At 44.0% G+C, this 16,499-nt stretch overlaps 1 long non-coding RNA gene across 2 annotated transcripts in view; it reads right to left on the bottom strand.

Annotated features, from left to right (window-relative positions):
• Window positions 1–7,661, bottom strand: part of LOC115857570 (uncharacterized) — a 30,434-nt gene extending 22,773 nt beyond the window's left edge. The window contains exon 1 of one of the 2 annotated variants that reach the window (XR_011377614.1): window positions 7,422–7,661. This is a non-coding gene — a long non-coding RNA (uncharacterized lncRNA). The remainder of the gene's footprint in view (window positions 1–7,421) is intronic. The other variant, XR_011377613.1, reaches the window with a different exon arrangement.
• Window positions 7,662–16,499: the final 8,838 nt, after the last annotated feature.

Raw genomic sequence — 16,499 nt, 5'->3', positions numbered from 1 at the left:
CAAGTCTTCTAAAGGGTTCAGAAACCCATTGCTCTCTAGGCCTCTCAGGAGCTGGGCCATTTTCTGATGACAGTGGGGCTATTTTAAACTGATGAATCCATGGCTTTAGTGCAGCTAACTTGACAGATGAGTGCATGGTAAGTAATACCACGTGTGGTCCTGTCCACTGTGCAGTTAGCTGGTGTTCAGGCCTTTGTTCTCAATACGTTTTAAGGAGGACTTGATCCCCAGGTTGGAAAGGATGTAAGGCTACTTCAGTTGGATAGGCAGACCTGCTGGAGGCAAACTCATGAACAGAGGTTAGTATAGTGCCCAGAGTTTTAACGTAATTGGCAACTGCTAGGTCTTTCAGAGCATTTATAGATTCTCCCACCTGGGCAGGCACCTGGAAAGGCTTACCATACAATATGTCAAAGGGGCTTAATTTAAGCCTGCTTCTGGGAGCCACTCTGACCCACAGCAGGGTAACTGGCAAGGCCTTATCCCAAGTTAAATTGACATACGTTAGCAATGTTCCTTTTTAATGTATAATTCACTCTCTCGGTTTTTCCTGTTGATTGTGGTCTCCAGGATGAATGTAGCAGCCAATTAATTTGCAGTGCTTTGGACACTTGTTGGATTATACTAGAGACAAAAGCAGGCCCGTTACCACTTTGAAGGGAGGCAGGGAGTCCAAATCAGGGGATAATTTCCTTAAGGAGGGCTTTAACCACTCTGGAGGCTTTTTCTGTCTGGGTGGTATATGCCTCCACCCATCCTGAAAGTGTCATCAAACACTTACAAGTATCTGAAATTTCCTGCAGCTCACTTGAGTCAAATCTATTTACCAGTCCTCGGTGGGGCAGGTTCCTCTGTGTTGGGTCCCCATCTGGGGAGGTCTGACAGAAGTCTTAGGGTTATTTTTAGCACAAATCATGCAATTTTGAGTGACTTGTCGGATGGTCCTTTGTAGGTTAGGCCCCATTATATATTTTTGAATCCATTGTAAGGTGGCATCTCTCCCGTGATGGGCACTATTATGAACGTGCCACAGCACAGTGTCCAAGAGTGTCTCAGGGATCAAAACAATTCCTTGTGCATGACATTTCCAGCCAGGCGAGGTGTGATCAAGTGAATCCCCACTTTTCAGCCTTCTCCTTGTCCTTTTCTGAATGCACCAGCTGGTATTTTGACAAGTCGATCTGCAGGAGAAGTGACCCTATCATGGCTTGATAATCGCCTTCTTTTGCTGCCTTCTTTGCAGCTCGGTCAGCTAACGAGTTGCCCTTTATTATATGAGTTTCGTCCTTCTGGTGGCCTTGGCAGTGCTTTGTGGCCACTTGTGAGGGCTTATGGACTGCTTCTAATAGTGACAGGATTTCAGAAGCGTGTTTTATGTATTTATTGTTTGAAGTGAGGAGCCCCCTTTCTTTCCAGATTGCCCCGTGAGCATGCACCACAGAGAATGCATAGTGAAGAGTCTGTGTAAATATTTACTCACTTCCCTTCAGTGAGAAACAGGGCTCTTGTCAGAGCAGTGCTTTCTGCCTTCTGAGCTGAGCTCCCTGGGTGCAGGGCTTTGGCTTCAACAGTTATTTTAAGGGTACCGTTGCGTACCCAGAGTGTGGCCTACGTTGGTCCATGATGCTGCTTCCATGGGTGAACAGTCTCATATCTAGCTCGACCAAGGGTTGGTCCATTAAGTCCAGTCTGCTAGAGCACACTAGCTCCATGAGGTGTAGGTGTCGTGCTCTGGGGATTGTGCAGCATCAATTGGAAGCAATGTGGCTGGATTTAGGGCTGAAGTGACCTGAAATCTTATACTGGGATTGCCTAAGAGAACGGCTTGGTACTTTCTCATTTTCCCAGAAGTCAGCCAACAGCCCCCGCTTTGTTCCAGTAAAGAACGGACATGGTGAGGGACAAACACAGTGGTGGGTTGCCCCAGGGTAAACTTCTCAGCTTCCTGAGGTCTGTCACAAGTAGTTGCTATAGCTCCAAGGCAAAGGGGCCATCCCTTAACAGTCTGTTTTAGTTGTTTTGTGAAGTAGGCAACGGGGTAGAGGGATATTCCCCAGAGTTTGAATGAACACGCCAAAATTTATGCCTTGTCTCTCATGGACATATAATCTGAAAGGTTCTTTTAAGTCTGGTAGTCCCACGGCTGGGGCTGAGATTAACTTTATTCTTATTGTTTCAAAGGCTGTTTGGCACTCTTTAGTCCAAGTAAGGGGCTCAAAATCATGTCCCTTTGAAGCCTCATAGAGGGGCTTTCCTATGAGCCCAGATGTGGGGATCCAAATCCTACAGAACCCTGCTAGTCCCAGAAACCCCCTCAGTTGTCTGTGAGTCTTGGGTGTTCCAATGCCTGCAATTGCCTGTTTTCTATCAGGCAAAAGACCCCGCTGTCCTTGGGAAAGGACAAAGCTCAGATATATGACTTGTTGCTTACATATTTGGGCCTTTTTTCTGGGAGATCTTATATGCACAACTGGCCAGACAGTTCGGGGTTCTGATGGTATTTTGTAAACACTTATCATATGTATGACTCGCTATGAGCAAATCATCAACATACCGGAATAGGAGTCTTTCATCCAACATGAAGTTTCTAAGGTCCCTAGCCAACACTTCCCCAAATAAGGTAGGGAAATTCTTAAATCCTTGAGGTAGGACTGTCTAACAATACCGTTGGACTACCTGTGTTTCTGGGCCCTGCCATTCAAAAGCATACAGCTGCTATGATTCTTCTGCAATAGGAATGCAGAAAAAAAGCATCTTTCAAGTCCAAAGCTGCGAACCAGCTGTGTTCTCCCTGAATAGTTGTGAGCAGAGCAGGTGGATTAGGTACCACCCATTAGGGGTGCAAATCTTGGACTATTTCATTAACAGCCCTCAAGTCTTGGAAAAGCAACACTGCTGAGTTTGGCTTTTTGAACAGGAGATTAAGGCTGTTATATGGGGACCTGCAAGGTTTATTCAGTCCTATTTTCAAACACTTTTTGAGAATTGGCTGCATTCCCTTTTGGGCCTCTTGCCTCAGAGGGTATCATTTTAGATTAGGTGTCCCAGCATTTCTTTTTAAGGGCATTTGCATTGGCCATGCGTTCTTGGCCTTCCCTGGGGTGCCACCAGCCCACACTTCTGGCCTTACCTTTTCGAAGCCTCGGAGGGACAGAGCTCTGTCTCCTTTTCTGGGGTGTCCATGAGGGCCATCTCTAGGCTTACAGTGTGCTCTGGTGGGACCCCAATGTCAAGCTGTCCTGGCAAAAAAATTACTTGAGCATTTAATTTCCAAAGGAGATCTCGGCCCAAAAGAGAGATTGGATATACTGGCATATATAAGAAACTGTGTTTCCGGGTGAGGTCCCCTAACTGGCATTCTAGAGGTTGTAAGAAAGAATGATTTTGTACTTCTCCAGAAACTCCCTTGACCAGGATGGATTGAGATGTTTTCTGCGCCCCCTTGGTATTTACCACAGGGTATGTTGCACCCATATCTATCAGAAAGTCAATCAACTTGTCCCCCACTGTCAAAGTTACCTGGGACTCCTGTGGGGGAATTGGAATTGGACACCTCAAGTCGAGCCCCCAGGCCTCTTCATTTATTTTCAGAGTGTTCCTCGCTTTCTACCACATGAGAGGCCCCCATCTTTCTTTCATTGTTTTCATTCTTATTTTTTTGTCTAGGGCAATCTGTTTTCCAATACCCTTCCTCCTTACAGTAAGCACACTGTTCCCTCCCCAGTGGTGGCTTACCTCTCTTCAGGTTACTCGCCTTCCGAGAATCTAATGCTGCTGCCAGAAAAGCTGCATTCCATTTTGCATCTTCTTCCTTCTGTCATTGTTCCCTGTTGCTCAACACTTTAAAAGCAGCATCTACCAGTTGCGAAGAGTTCATTCCAAATGTACCATCTAACTTTTGTAATTTTCTTCTTATATCTTGGGCACTTTGCCCTATGAAGGTCATATTTACCATTGCCATATTTTGGGGGGCCTCGGGGTCTGCATCAGTGTAGCACCTATAAGCTTGAAATGGAAAATCCTTGCAATGGAATATTATTTGGTTATTTTTAAGAAAGAGATATCTTTTTATATGTTGACTTGGAAAATGTATAAATATATTAAGTGAAAAGAATCGGTTACATGAATCATACCATGTTCGTTAAAAAGAAAAACGTCAGGGCTTCCCTGGTGGCGCAGTGGTTGAGAGTCCGCCTGCCGATACAGGGGACACGGGTTCGTACCCCGTTCCGGGAAGATCCCACATGCCGCGGAGCGGCTGGGCCCGTGAGCCATGGCCGCTGAGCTTGCGCGTCCGGAGCCTGTGCTCTGCAACAGGAGAGGCCACAACAGCGAGAAGCCCGCGTGCCGGAAAAAAAAAAAAAAATCATATGATTGAATAAGCAAAGGGAAAATACAGAAGGACATTTGCCTAAATTATCAAGGCCTCCCAGTATTTTCCTGTTCCTAATTCCAATGTTTAATTCTCAGGCCTTATCTTCCTTGACTTACCAGCCGATCTGACATGGCCGATCACTCTCTTCCTTGAAATACTTTCTTTACTTGGTTTCTCCCCTGTGATGTACCCTTGGTTTCCTCCTCCTCCTCTGGCCTCTCCTCAAGTCTCCCTTGCTGCTTCCTCCTCCTTTCCTTGACTTTCAAACATTGGAGCTCCCCAGAACATAATCCCTGGACCTCTTCCATGCTCAGCTCCTGCCTCAGACTTTAAATTTCAACTATCTGTTGGATGATACTCAGATTGCTATCACCAGCCCTGACCTCTGCCCAGACCATTGGGCTCATATAGCCAACTATCTAACTGACTTCTGCACTTGGAGGTCTAATACACATTTCTAATCCTGCTATGACCCGTCACACCTTACCCTCCTAGTCTTCTCCATCAGTCATGGAAAATGACTCTCATCTAGTTGCTCAGGATCAAAACCTGATTGTTATTGACTCCTCTCTTTATTTTACACTCCATATATAAATTCTGTGGATTCTACCTCCAAAATTCAATTCGAATCTGACCATATTTCCCCTTTCCACTGCTACCACCCTGATCCAAGTCACTACCAATTCTTGGCCTTGATTACCGCAATAGCCTATCTCATTTCATTACTGTGTACAATAACCTAATAGAAAAAAAGACCAAAAGATATGAACAAACTGTTAATAGAAAAGAAAGCCCATAAACATAGGAAAAGGTGATAGGCCTCATTCATGATAAGGGAAACTACACTGAGATACCATTTCACATCTATCAGCTTGGCAAAAATCTGATAGTTGACAACATATTCTGTTGACAAGGCTTGGGAAACAGGCCCATACACTGTTAGTGGGAATATAAAATAGTACAGTACCTAGGAAGAGACGTTTACCGCTATCTAGCAAAACTACCTATGCAGCTGCCCTTTGACTCAGGGACCCCATTTCTAGGAATTCTATCCCAAAGACACACATGCACAAATACGAGTGAGCTAAGTACAAGGGGGATCTCTGTCTCCGTTATTTATTTTTTGCTCTATTATTTATGAACAGTGCCTGCAACATATTAGGTACTCAATCAATATTTGTTGAATGACGTTTAGCCAATGTTGGACTTTATTGGTCCTGTTTGCTTTGTTAGCAAGTGCTGAAACAACCATTTTATCCCTACACTCCAAGGGAATCCCAGCTCTCAAAATTAAAAAAACTTTTCACCACGGAGCCCTGATTCATTTTAGTGGAGAAGGGTGTTAAAGAGCACAATTTAACATGCTGTGTCGCTCTCTCTGGATGCTTGCCTGAGGAGAGAGCCAGAGCTCACAGCGCCTCTCCTCTCCATTCCCAGCCTGGTCTGCTCCTCACCTGTATCTTCTGCATTTGCCTTTTGATATTCTCAGCTCAAGTCATCAGACAAACCGGCAGCAACCTCTACAGCAACAATGACAGTATTGCTCTTGGGGTCACCCTGAAATGGTACCTGACTTTACCCTAATCCCACCTGAACCCACAAGACTCCTATTCTGAGACCCTCCCTGCCCCTAATCCTACCAGGGGAGAGCCCACTTCAGGGTACCCCTACTTCCTCACAGAACATCACAGGAAGCCTCAGAAGTTCCCTGTAGCAGATTGGTCTCCACTTCTGCCCAGGGGGATCTGCTGGTCCTATCCCCACTGGGCAGGACGGTCCCAGGCTCTTGCAGCGCTCTGGCTCAGACACTCCTCATCCTAAAGCCAGGTCACTGTCACCATCTGGGGATGAAGTGAAAGATAAGCACCTCAGGGGGAACTTGCCCTCCAGGACCTCCCTGATGGAGCCATGAGGGTGAAACAGCATGTGAAACAGCCCAAGCTTAAATTGGTTTTGCCTCTTTAAATAGGTTGTTGAAACAGCACTAGCTTAAACTGGTTTTACCTCCTTAGACAGGTTGATAGATTAATCAAACTTGAATTATTTTAAAGAAACAGCACTGCTCCGTGTGCAAGACGGGAACCCTTGTCTCCAGGATGACCCTGGAACAGAGAATTTTAGTCTACAGAACTCAAAGAATAGAAATGATGCCAGCAGAGCCCTTTAAAAAGCGAGAAGCCCTTCAATAAGGAAAATCTGGCTTCCAGGATCAGTAGTAGCTTATATGGACTAAATCAAGACCGTCAATCAGCATCCAAGTTGGAAATTTCCCTAAACCCTATACATTTCCCCCTGAACCCTGGATCAAGGAGACAGATTTGAGAGCTTTGCCTCCTATCTCCTTGCGGGTGGATTTCCTGATAAAGCTCTGATTGGTAGCGAGCTGCGTAACAAGCAAAATCCAGTAAGTCGGGAGGACTAGGCCTTCTCTTCCCCACCTTGGGGCACAGAGCAGGACATGACTAGGCCAGCAGAGGGCACTGAGCCTCGACACTGAGGCCCGAGGCCGGCGGGGAAGGGTGTGAGCCCACCGCGCAGAGGAGGGAGTGCGCTCCCCACTTGATACACTTCAGCGGCTCCTGGGCACTCTGCAGCGCCCAGAGCCCCAGAAGCCTTTCTCCGGATCCTCCGGGGGTTAGGGTCAGGTTGCGCTGCATGGGGTACTCGGTCCTCAAACGCTGCCTCTTGCGGAGAATAAGGCCCTCTCTGCGTTCCACCTGGAAACGCAACTCCCCTGCAGGGCTGCGGGGCTCGCTGGATGCTGCTGTCTCCCCTCCGGGTTGGAGGATCCCGGAGCAGCCACAGGGTGAAACCCAGACCCTGGGACCCAGCGAGGTGCTGGAGAGGCGCCTGAATAGCAAGCCTGGAGCCCCGCGCCCGGGCAGGAGGAGGAGGGAAGAGGGGGGGGTCGTGCTCGGGCTTGGGTCCCAGCTCCCCGGCACCATCTAAGATCACCCCTCCTCTCCCCCGGTCCATTCCGGCTATCAAGCCAGGCACCCTTATCGCTGCAAGCCCTGGGCCCTCCAGTCCCTCTTTCTTTCCTCACCTCCCCCGGGACAAAGTGACCGGCGACGTCCCGAAGGTGGCTCTGGCCCCTCTCGGAGACACGGCGACGTCTCGGCCCGGCTCTGCCTGCCCAGTGCCGCCAAGGTGCCCGCAGTCCACTGCGGAAGGGCATCGGCGCCGCCCGGGCTCCTCCTCCCGCGCTACGTTCGTGGCGACCCTGCAGCGCAAGGGCTGAAAGTCATCTGACTTTACGCTAGAGCTCTCCCCAGAGCCAGGCGCTGCGCTCTCCCCAGAGCCAGGCGCTGCGCTCTCCCCAGAGCCAGGCGCTGAAAGCCGCGCCTCCTGGTAAACCCCGGCGAGGGTATCCTCCGCCTTCTCTCTGAACGGGGGCGGCTCACAGAGCGAAACCCAGAAGCAGGGAGTTTAAAAGGTGGGAAAGGGCGGCCTCGCCTTCTTGGGCCTCGAGGTAGGTCCCCAGCACCTCCCACCTGGGGTGAGCCCGACACCCGGCCCCGCGGACACCTGGGCGGAAGCCCAGCCGCAGTGAGGAAACTGCGCGGTGGAAACAGATTGCCTGATTTTCTCCGCATTCATTTCGCGTAGTTTTCCGGAGGCCTAGCAAAAGGCTGGGACCCTTTCCAGCAGCGCCCCTGGGTTAACTGGTGAGATTCAGGACTGGGGTCCGACAGGAACACTGACAGGGAAGGAGCACCACCTCGCGGTCAGCGCGAAGGTTATCGGAAAGACCTCAAAGGAAAGCGAGGGACCATCCTGCCCCCAACTGGGAACCCCTACGCCTTTCACAGGGACACTCCACCTTCACCCCTAATTCCATCCCGCACCTTGAGGGGCCTCCAAAGGACACCTCAGCTGCCGCGTTAAAGCTCTGTCCATGCTCTTGCAAGTAGCGGCCCCTTGGCCTCCTCTGAACCTATGGGTGTTCTCACCTGGGGGGAGACGGTAGCCTTAGGATGGCGTGACCAGAACAGGGCAGCACCTGGCAGTGGGGTTTTGGGGTTGGGCAGGGAATTCCAGAGTCCTAAGCAGCCAAAAGGGGGTGGCTGAGGAGGCACATCCCTTGGCCCCCAGGATTTCTTACCCAGTGGGAAGGATGGTGAGTCTAGAGGAGAGCCAGAGCCAGGCTCTCTCAAGTGTGGGTCTCTTGCTCCGGTGTAAAGGTGGCAGTGCCTTTTTCCATCTGTCTCACTCACCTGAGTGTCTCCTATGCCCCACCCCTGTCCCACGCTATATGTTATTTTCCTCTCATTCCTCCATCCTTCCTTGTGGCCTCCATTTCCTGGGTGCCATTCCAGTACATCTCATTCCTGCCTCTTTGCCTATCTCCCAGGTGGCCCCCATCTCTTCTCTTCCTTTAGTCACATTGAGCATGTCGTTAATAATGTTAAAATTCCAAGCTTACTTAACATCTATGAGCCAAAGACTGTTGTAAGGGCTTTACATATATTAACTTATTTCCCGTAAGAACCCTATGCTGTAGGCACTAGTATCGCCCTTGTTTTTAGATGGGGAAACTGAGGTCCCCAGAGAAATTTGCCAAAGAACTGAGATGTGAACCCAGGTCATCTGGCTCCTGTGTCTGGTCCCTTAACCATAACACCCCGCTGCTCCTCTGCTGGATTTCTTTTCCACTTTTGGATTTGACTGAGGCCGTGAAAACTTCATATGGATTTCAGCAATCTTGGAGAAGTTTCACCTCCTCTCTGGATCCCATGATCTCTGTAGCTCCATGGCCCTCTTTATAACCCATGTTGCTTTGAGTTTCTATTTCACTTCAGCATTTGCTAAGGTCCTGTTTGAACTTTCTAGTCTTGTCTCAGATGCCTTACAAGGCATTAAGGGAGTACGAAGAGTGAGTAGTGTCCCTGTGCAGCCAGAATATTGGTGGCAGGAAAAGCAGTGAGAGGTTTGTCACCCAAAGAAAAGGTGGAAACGTAGCCGCCAGGTCTGGCTTCCCCTCTACACGTGTCCTTCAGTTCTCACCTCAGAGTCTGGCTTTGATTTCGTTTCAGAGATGAAAATTTATGTTCACTTCTCTCCATTGCTTTCCCACTTCTTGCGGATTGAGCCCCAGATGTGCTCAGCCTCACCTGTGAGTCCGTCCTAGCCACAGAGCTAGGAGAAAAACAGGGGAGGGGGATACAACCAGTATCCCCAGTTCCTTCAGGGAGAGAGGTTCCTTCAGGGAGAGAGGTTCTCAGGCAAGATCAGGGCCGACAGGAGGTAAGAGTTCAGGGAATATTCGGTGAATTCAAAGAGGTTCTTACTCAATCCTTTTGTGGGAAACATGGACCCTGGGAAGGAGAAGTCGGCGTGGGCCTCAGAAAGGTTTGACAACATGTGTTGGCTGGTCCTGTTCTGCTCTGGCTATCTCTCCAAGAGGGGGAGGTTCTGTCCTTGGGCAGCTGAGTTCTGCCATCATCTCCCCCAGTGCCACCCACCAGTGAGTGTAACCAGCAGGGAGGCTCTGGGGGCCGAAGTCCCCCTAAATGCTGGACTTTCCAACTTCAACCCCGGACCCTCAGACTGATTTGGCTTGAAATGTCTTTTGGAATTCCAGAGGCTGGCACAGCACTTCCTGTGACACTCAGGGCTAACCTGAAGTGGGCTGTCTCCTGGCAAGGTTATAGGGCAGGGTTAGGGTCAGGATAGAAGTCTTGTGTACTTAGTTGAGTCCAATTTAAAAGCAGGTCGCATTTCAGGGTGGTCCTAGGGCTTTTGGACTCTGACAGGATTCATTGCTATTTTTGTTGCTGTTGCCTTTGTTATCATGACGATTCAAGTTTAGAAAAGGAGCCAGAGTGACTGTTAACTGTCTATGTAAGTGGCAGAGCTGAGAGAGAACCCAGGACTTTCTGGTCCCAGGGCCACACACCCAGCCACTGCCCCACACTGATCTCTCTGCTTGGGTCCTGCTAGCCCAGGATGAAATTTCCTCTCTATTTTTAATATCAACCACATCCATTACCTTGAGCCTGCTCCTTTCATGTCCATTAGTACTGCTCCATCGGTTGTTCCCTCATCCTCTTACATATCCAATCTCTCCCTCTTAATTGGCTCCGCTTGGCATAAGAACAATGATTCTGTGGCCTGAAAATCCCTTTCCATTGATCCTGCCTCTCAAGCTACCATCCCGTTTCTCTCCTTTTACTCCTTAAAAAACAAAAGCAAACAAATGGTAGCTCTAAAAACTAATCTATGCTTTTAGGAGTCAGGAAAGCAGTTATTTGTTGAGCTTTATACTACATGCACTTTGCTATATATATATATACACACATATGCATATACATACTACACATATGTAAGCACAACTATGCTCTATTATAAATACATATTATATGTATAAAAGAGCATACGTTATATTGAGTATGTGTTTTATATGCTATATATTACTTCAATAAATGTATATTAAAATATGTACATTTTAATAATATATAATAATAAATATATGTAACTTCAATAGAAAATTAACAAAAGAAGAGAGAGAGTAGCCTAATTCTCTTTTCTACTCCCTCCCTCCTTCCTCTCCCACTCAGTCATTATCCTTCCTTGCAATCTGGCTGTCATGTCCACCTTCAAAGGCCACCAGCTGCAGTGGCCCCTGCTAGACACTCCTCCCTCGCTGGACACTGTCACCATGGTCTCCTGTCCCGAATGCCTGACTGACGCCCCTCCTTCTCCTCCCACTTCGTGGGTCCTGCTGCTACTGTTAACTCCACTTGGGATGCCTTTTCTCTCCATCTCTGCCTGTCTGCCTGTCAACGTTCTGCCTCCTTGTCAAGATCTAACTCAAGTAACACCTTCACCTGGAAGCCCTCCCCAGTTCCCCCAATTCTGCATCCTCTGTGCTCACTTGACACAGAGGGGGTAACTCTGGAGTAGAGCTCTTCTCATTTATTCAACAAACGAATGCCCATCATGGGCCAGGGACTAGGGGCACTTTCTGCCCGGTGTTAGTTATTGGTAATATTAACTTTTGCGATTTGAATTGCAAGAAACATAGACTCACTCAATATTTTCCTTCAAATACATGGGATTGGGTAATGGGAATTTCTTATCACCTTGCCATCTAACAATTTGTCTTCTTCCAAGAATAGAAAATATTATTGGATTTATGACCATTGTTTCCAAGCAAAATATGCCAGAGGGCATCTTTCTAGCAAGATGATTGTGAGTTTGCACTGAAGAATAACTAATATGTGTAAAGCTCCCTCTCCATCCCCACCCCCACTTGAAGTTCTTTTGTTCGGGGATCCTGCTGGCCCATCCCTAACTTTAGGCAGAGTTTTTATTTTTCCTTTGATGGTTTGCCTGGGCCCAACCCCTCCCCCACTCCCACTCCCTGCAGGGTGAATGGCTTTAGCCCAGAGGAGACTAAGTACAGCTCAGATCTCTGGCCTGGGGCCAGTGATGAAAGTCCTGAACAGCCAGTCTTCCCTGCTAGAGTGAGGGACCATTCTGTAGAAGCTGAATGAGCAACACCGGACTGGACCCCAAGAATGTCTTTAAAATGGGAATTTTTCTCCTTTGTCAGAAGATTGAAAACGACAAGAATGAAATCTAGATGCAGTTGAGATTGGGGCTGCCACATATGATTATTTTGGTTGGGCACTGCACATGTGTTCCTCATCTAAGAGGGCACCATTCACATCACAGACACCTTTATTATTCTGCAAATGTTTGTACGTTTGTTATTATTGTTTATCGCAGAGATGGGTGCTTTGTATATTTATTACAACCTCCCTGCAGATGGCAGTAAAGTGTCTTGTTTTAAGAGGTTTAATATATTTTGTTCTGCTTCCATGCACAAAGGAAAAATGAATCAATAATCAAAACCAACAACAGCTCTAATGTCATCTAAAATATTTCTGCTTCTAAACAAGAAACTGCTTTTCTAATTGATATACTGATAGGTGAGTATTTCAAAAATTAAAAATAAATAATCCCCATTGTTAGTGCACCAACTAATTTAATGTTTCATGTTGCATCACATCACCTCCTGTTTATTTGCTGTTTTCAAAAGGTATTGCTGTGTTCCCAGCATAAATGTGCAAGGATTTTCATTATTCTACGGATCATCATCAAACTAAATACATATGCTCAGATAATCCATAAAAAAATTATATGCACATAAATTAGAAATCACTATTTAATGATCTGGAAATTACATAATAGCAATCACTTGTTGTTATGGATATTCTGTTAGTAATACTATTAACACGACAATATTTAGCAGCTTGTCGATTAGGTATTTTGTGTGTTACATACATCTAAGTTCTAAAATAAAATACTAATTATTGATTTTGCTCAGATACTATGAAAGAGATTTTAAAATTGATTTCAGAATCAGAAAACAGAGAAGAAAATGAAAAAGAATAATTTAGATCATTAAATACATTTTGGAGAAGATGGAATGGGGGCAGACTGCTGGATTAGGATGTGGAAGAGAAAAAGAAAACATTAAACTGGAGATTGATCTATCTATTTATCTATCATCTATCTATCAATCTAATATACATATACGTTAATGTATATTTTGTCTATCCAGGTACCTGGCTATGTAATTTGAATATTTAATGATTTGAATATTAAAATGATTCTAGCTGAAATTTGTCTATCTTATGTAAGAAATTATGTAACTTTTTATTAAATTTATTTTCATTAAATTTTCATCAAAGTTTATCAAACTTAACTACCATCAGTGCAGGTGGGAAGTTTTCAGGAATTGTTTATTCATAAATTCTTATTAATGATCAAAGCCCCTACATTATTCTACCTCAATGATTTCTGTGTTTTATCTATATTGTAAATTCTTCAGGGATGGAGGAAAAATATCAACTGAAATGGAAACATGAGGAAGGATTGGCAGTATACATCACACATTACTAATAGACAGAGGGTAAAATGCACTTCACCGATAGTGTTAAGAATTCAAAGTTAAAGTATGATTAGAAAGCTATGTACTGAGAGAGAGGCAGACAAACAAAGATACTATGAAAATGAGAAACAACACTGGGAACACATACTATGCATGATTCAACTTTTGGCAAGGCCACATCCAGGGAGAAGATTATCCAGGCAACTGTGAGTACAATGATGAGAATTGCCTTCCTTTGGCAGAAACTATACAAAATTCGATAGCATAATGGCACATTGATTAACAAATAATGTTACACATTTTTAAAGTCATAAAATATAAAGCCAAATAATTAAAATTATAATAGATGCAATGAATGAATTATTTTTGAAAAAGGTAAGAAATGCAGATATTATTGGACCATTTTAGATGTAACCCCTGGTATAAACCCTGTAGAACAGATAATGTTATTAGATTTGTGGATTTTCAACAAGTAAACATTTCATACGTGAATGTTTGGACAAAGGGGGTTGCCCAGTAAATGACAAGACAAAAGAAAGCATATGTGTATTTTCAGAAGGCTACTTACAAAAACTGAATCTAAAGAAAACTTGGATTCAGCGATGCCAAAAGTATGCGTACAGAATGTAATGGATTGTTACAGAAGAGCCTCAAAAACTCTAGGGCATTTTATATTTTTTGTTTTGCATCTTCTTTACATTTAGTATTGAATCATGTGGCAAAAATCTATTTTGACAGCACTGAATTTTTTATATCATCCAAGAAATTATAAAACTACTCTTTTTGCTTCAATCAAATGTTGAAGTATCTTGAAAATGCATTTGTGGGACATAAAATTTTAAACCATTGTTGAATATGAGATGGGGAAATTGAGTAGATGCCATCTTGCTACTAAAACTTAATTAGAGGGAGTATGCAGTGCATATTGATGTTACAAATAAAAGCACAGATTCTCAAATATAAGTCAGAGTATACTTCTGAAAATATTCTCTTTAAAATGCATTGCTCAGTACTAATTTGAAGTGAAGGTAAAATTGATGTTGTAAGCAAAATTAGATGGGAGCCAAAAGTCAACATCTATTATTCCCTCGAACACAGATAATGAGCTAAGAAAATCTTTCAAGAAAAACGAATTTATGATAATTACAAAAAGATATTATTGCTGCTCAACAAATTGCAACTTCTTGACATTGACTCCAACTTCTTCAATATAAAAACACCAGACAGGGGGAGGAAAATTCATTTCAAATGTTATTTCCACAATCAAACCACCTCTGATCCAAAATAGATTTCTGTTTTTTTCTATAATGGTAACAGTAATATTGATATTATCTTTAAAAGAAAGGTTTATATTGCTGAAAGAATATGATGGCCTTTACAGTGTCCTAGATCAGTACTTCTTAGATTTTCCTGTGCATACAGAGTGCCTGGGGATCTTATGAAAATGCAAATTCTGATTCAGTAATTCTGGAATGGGACCTGAGATTCTACATTTATAACAAGCTCCTGGTGATGCCCTAATGCTGGGTACTTGAAGTAGCCGAGTTCTGGATATCTCATGTGATTTGAAGAATTACTATCAATACCAAGTACCAAAGCTAGGTAAAAATGTATGACTGAAATTGACTGATGAGCATATTAAAGAATTTTATGCATCATTCATCAATGTATAAAGAGCTAAAAATCTAAATTTGTCTTTTTATAATCTCATATTCTCCCACCAAAATATTGTAATGTTTTAGTGACAATAATTTATCCATTTCCAAATAACTTTGAAACTTTCAAGGTAAAACTAATTTTTTAAATATCAATATCAGTGAAGAATGTGGCATCTCAAAATTGAATATGTTAAAACCAAGGTAAAGTCCACAGTGTCATAAGAGAGACTGCCAATCTGGTGATCATTTCTATAAAATATGAACTATATAAAAAAGTAAGCATTAAAACTGTCAGAAAGAATTATTTCTACCAAGGCAAGATGTCTATGAATTTTACAACAAATCATTAGATCCAAGTGACTTAAATTTCTAATATTATCATTAACCATTTGAATTTTCTATCATTTTATGATGAATCATTTACCTGTGCAACTCATATAAAATGACTGTTTTTCTTTAGTAATTGTTATTATTATTTTTTAGTAATTGTTATTATTGAGAAGTAATTAACTTTGTTAATTTGAGGAAGGGGTAGCTTTTTCAAATTTGTATAAAATGCCAAGTGGTTTGGTGGTAGCTCTGGTATGTGTAGTGTACTTAATAAGGAATAAAATGACCTATGAAACCCATTTGCCTGGTCTCAGGGTTTTGGTATGCTGAAATTCCTGTCTCATGTGATTAGAAGAATCACAGTATAATCTGTCCCCAAATAGATTGTTACAAGGATATTCATGGTACTAGGGAGAACAGGATATTTGGCCATGGGTCTGTCTGCAGATACCCAGAAAGACCAACCACCAAGACCTCATGGGAAAAATAGGAATCGTGGTCCTGCATGGCATAGAATCCTGGAATCAGAAGCTAGTCCAGGGTCTAAGGCAGCTCTAGCTATCAAGTTCGTTTATTCTGTCCTCAGCCATCCACACTGCAGCCATTCAAGGGTGACTCATTCTTTCCCTCCCTCTTTCCTCTTTCCCTTCTTCTGCCTTTGCTACTTTCTCTGTGTGGGTCAATTCAAGAGAAAGAATTTGATGGGACTAATATGGTCACTTTTGGTCCTGCTGGACAAAACTCCTTAATTAGAACCCCCTTGCTAAGGGGGTGCTAAGAGGACACCCCTGGGGCAGCTCTTCTAAACAGGGGCCAGTGGGAAGGAACCCCTTGCTTTCAGAATGGGGGAGTGTGGGCTGACTAGGTAGTGAACCTTTTGAAAACAGTCCTTTTGTTTAAAAAACACCCTTGATGGAAATTTTCTTTATAAAGAGGATCTATTTTCCTGAATATAAGAGAAATACCTGTTTATTTTAGAAAATATAGAAAACAATAAAGAAGAAAAATCATCACTGTTAATTTGGATGTGTTTTCTTCTAGTTATATATATATATATATATACGTATATGTAAATATACCTACATGCATATATAAAACTGCTGTAAGATATGGGATTACACACTTTTTTTTTCATTTATGTTGTGAGATTTTTCCTAGGTCATTAAAAAGAAATCTTCCAAAACACCCTTGCTTATGGTTCCCTCGCACTCCAAGAGACGGGCCATTATCAGCT

This window comes from Globicephala melas, chromosome 8 (assembly GCF_963455315.2).
Source record: "Globicephala melas chromosome 8, mGloMel1.2, whole genome shotgun sequence".
NCBI classification, from domain to species: domain Eukaryota; kingdom Metazoa; phylum Chordata; class Mammalia; order Artiodactyla; family Delphinidae; genus Globicephala; species Globicephala melas.
The sequence above is the reverse complement of the archived record's forward strand: the minus strand, read 5'-3'. Positions and strand labels throughout refer to the sequence as shown.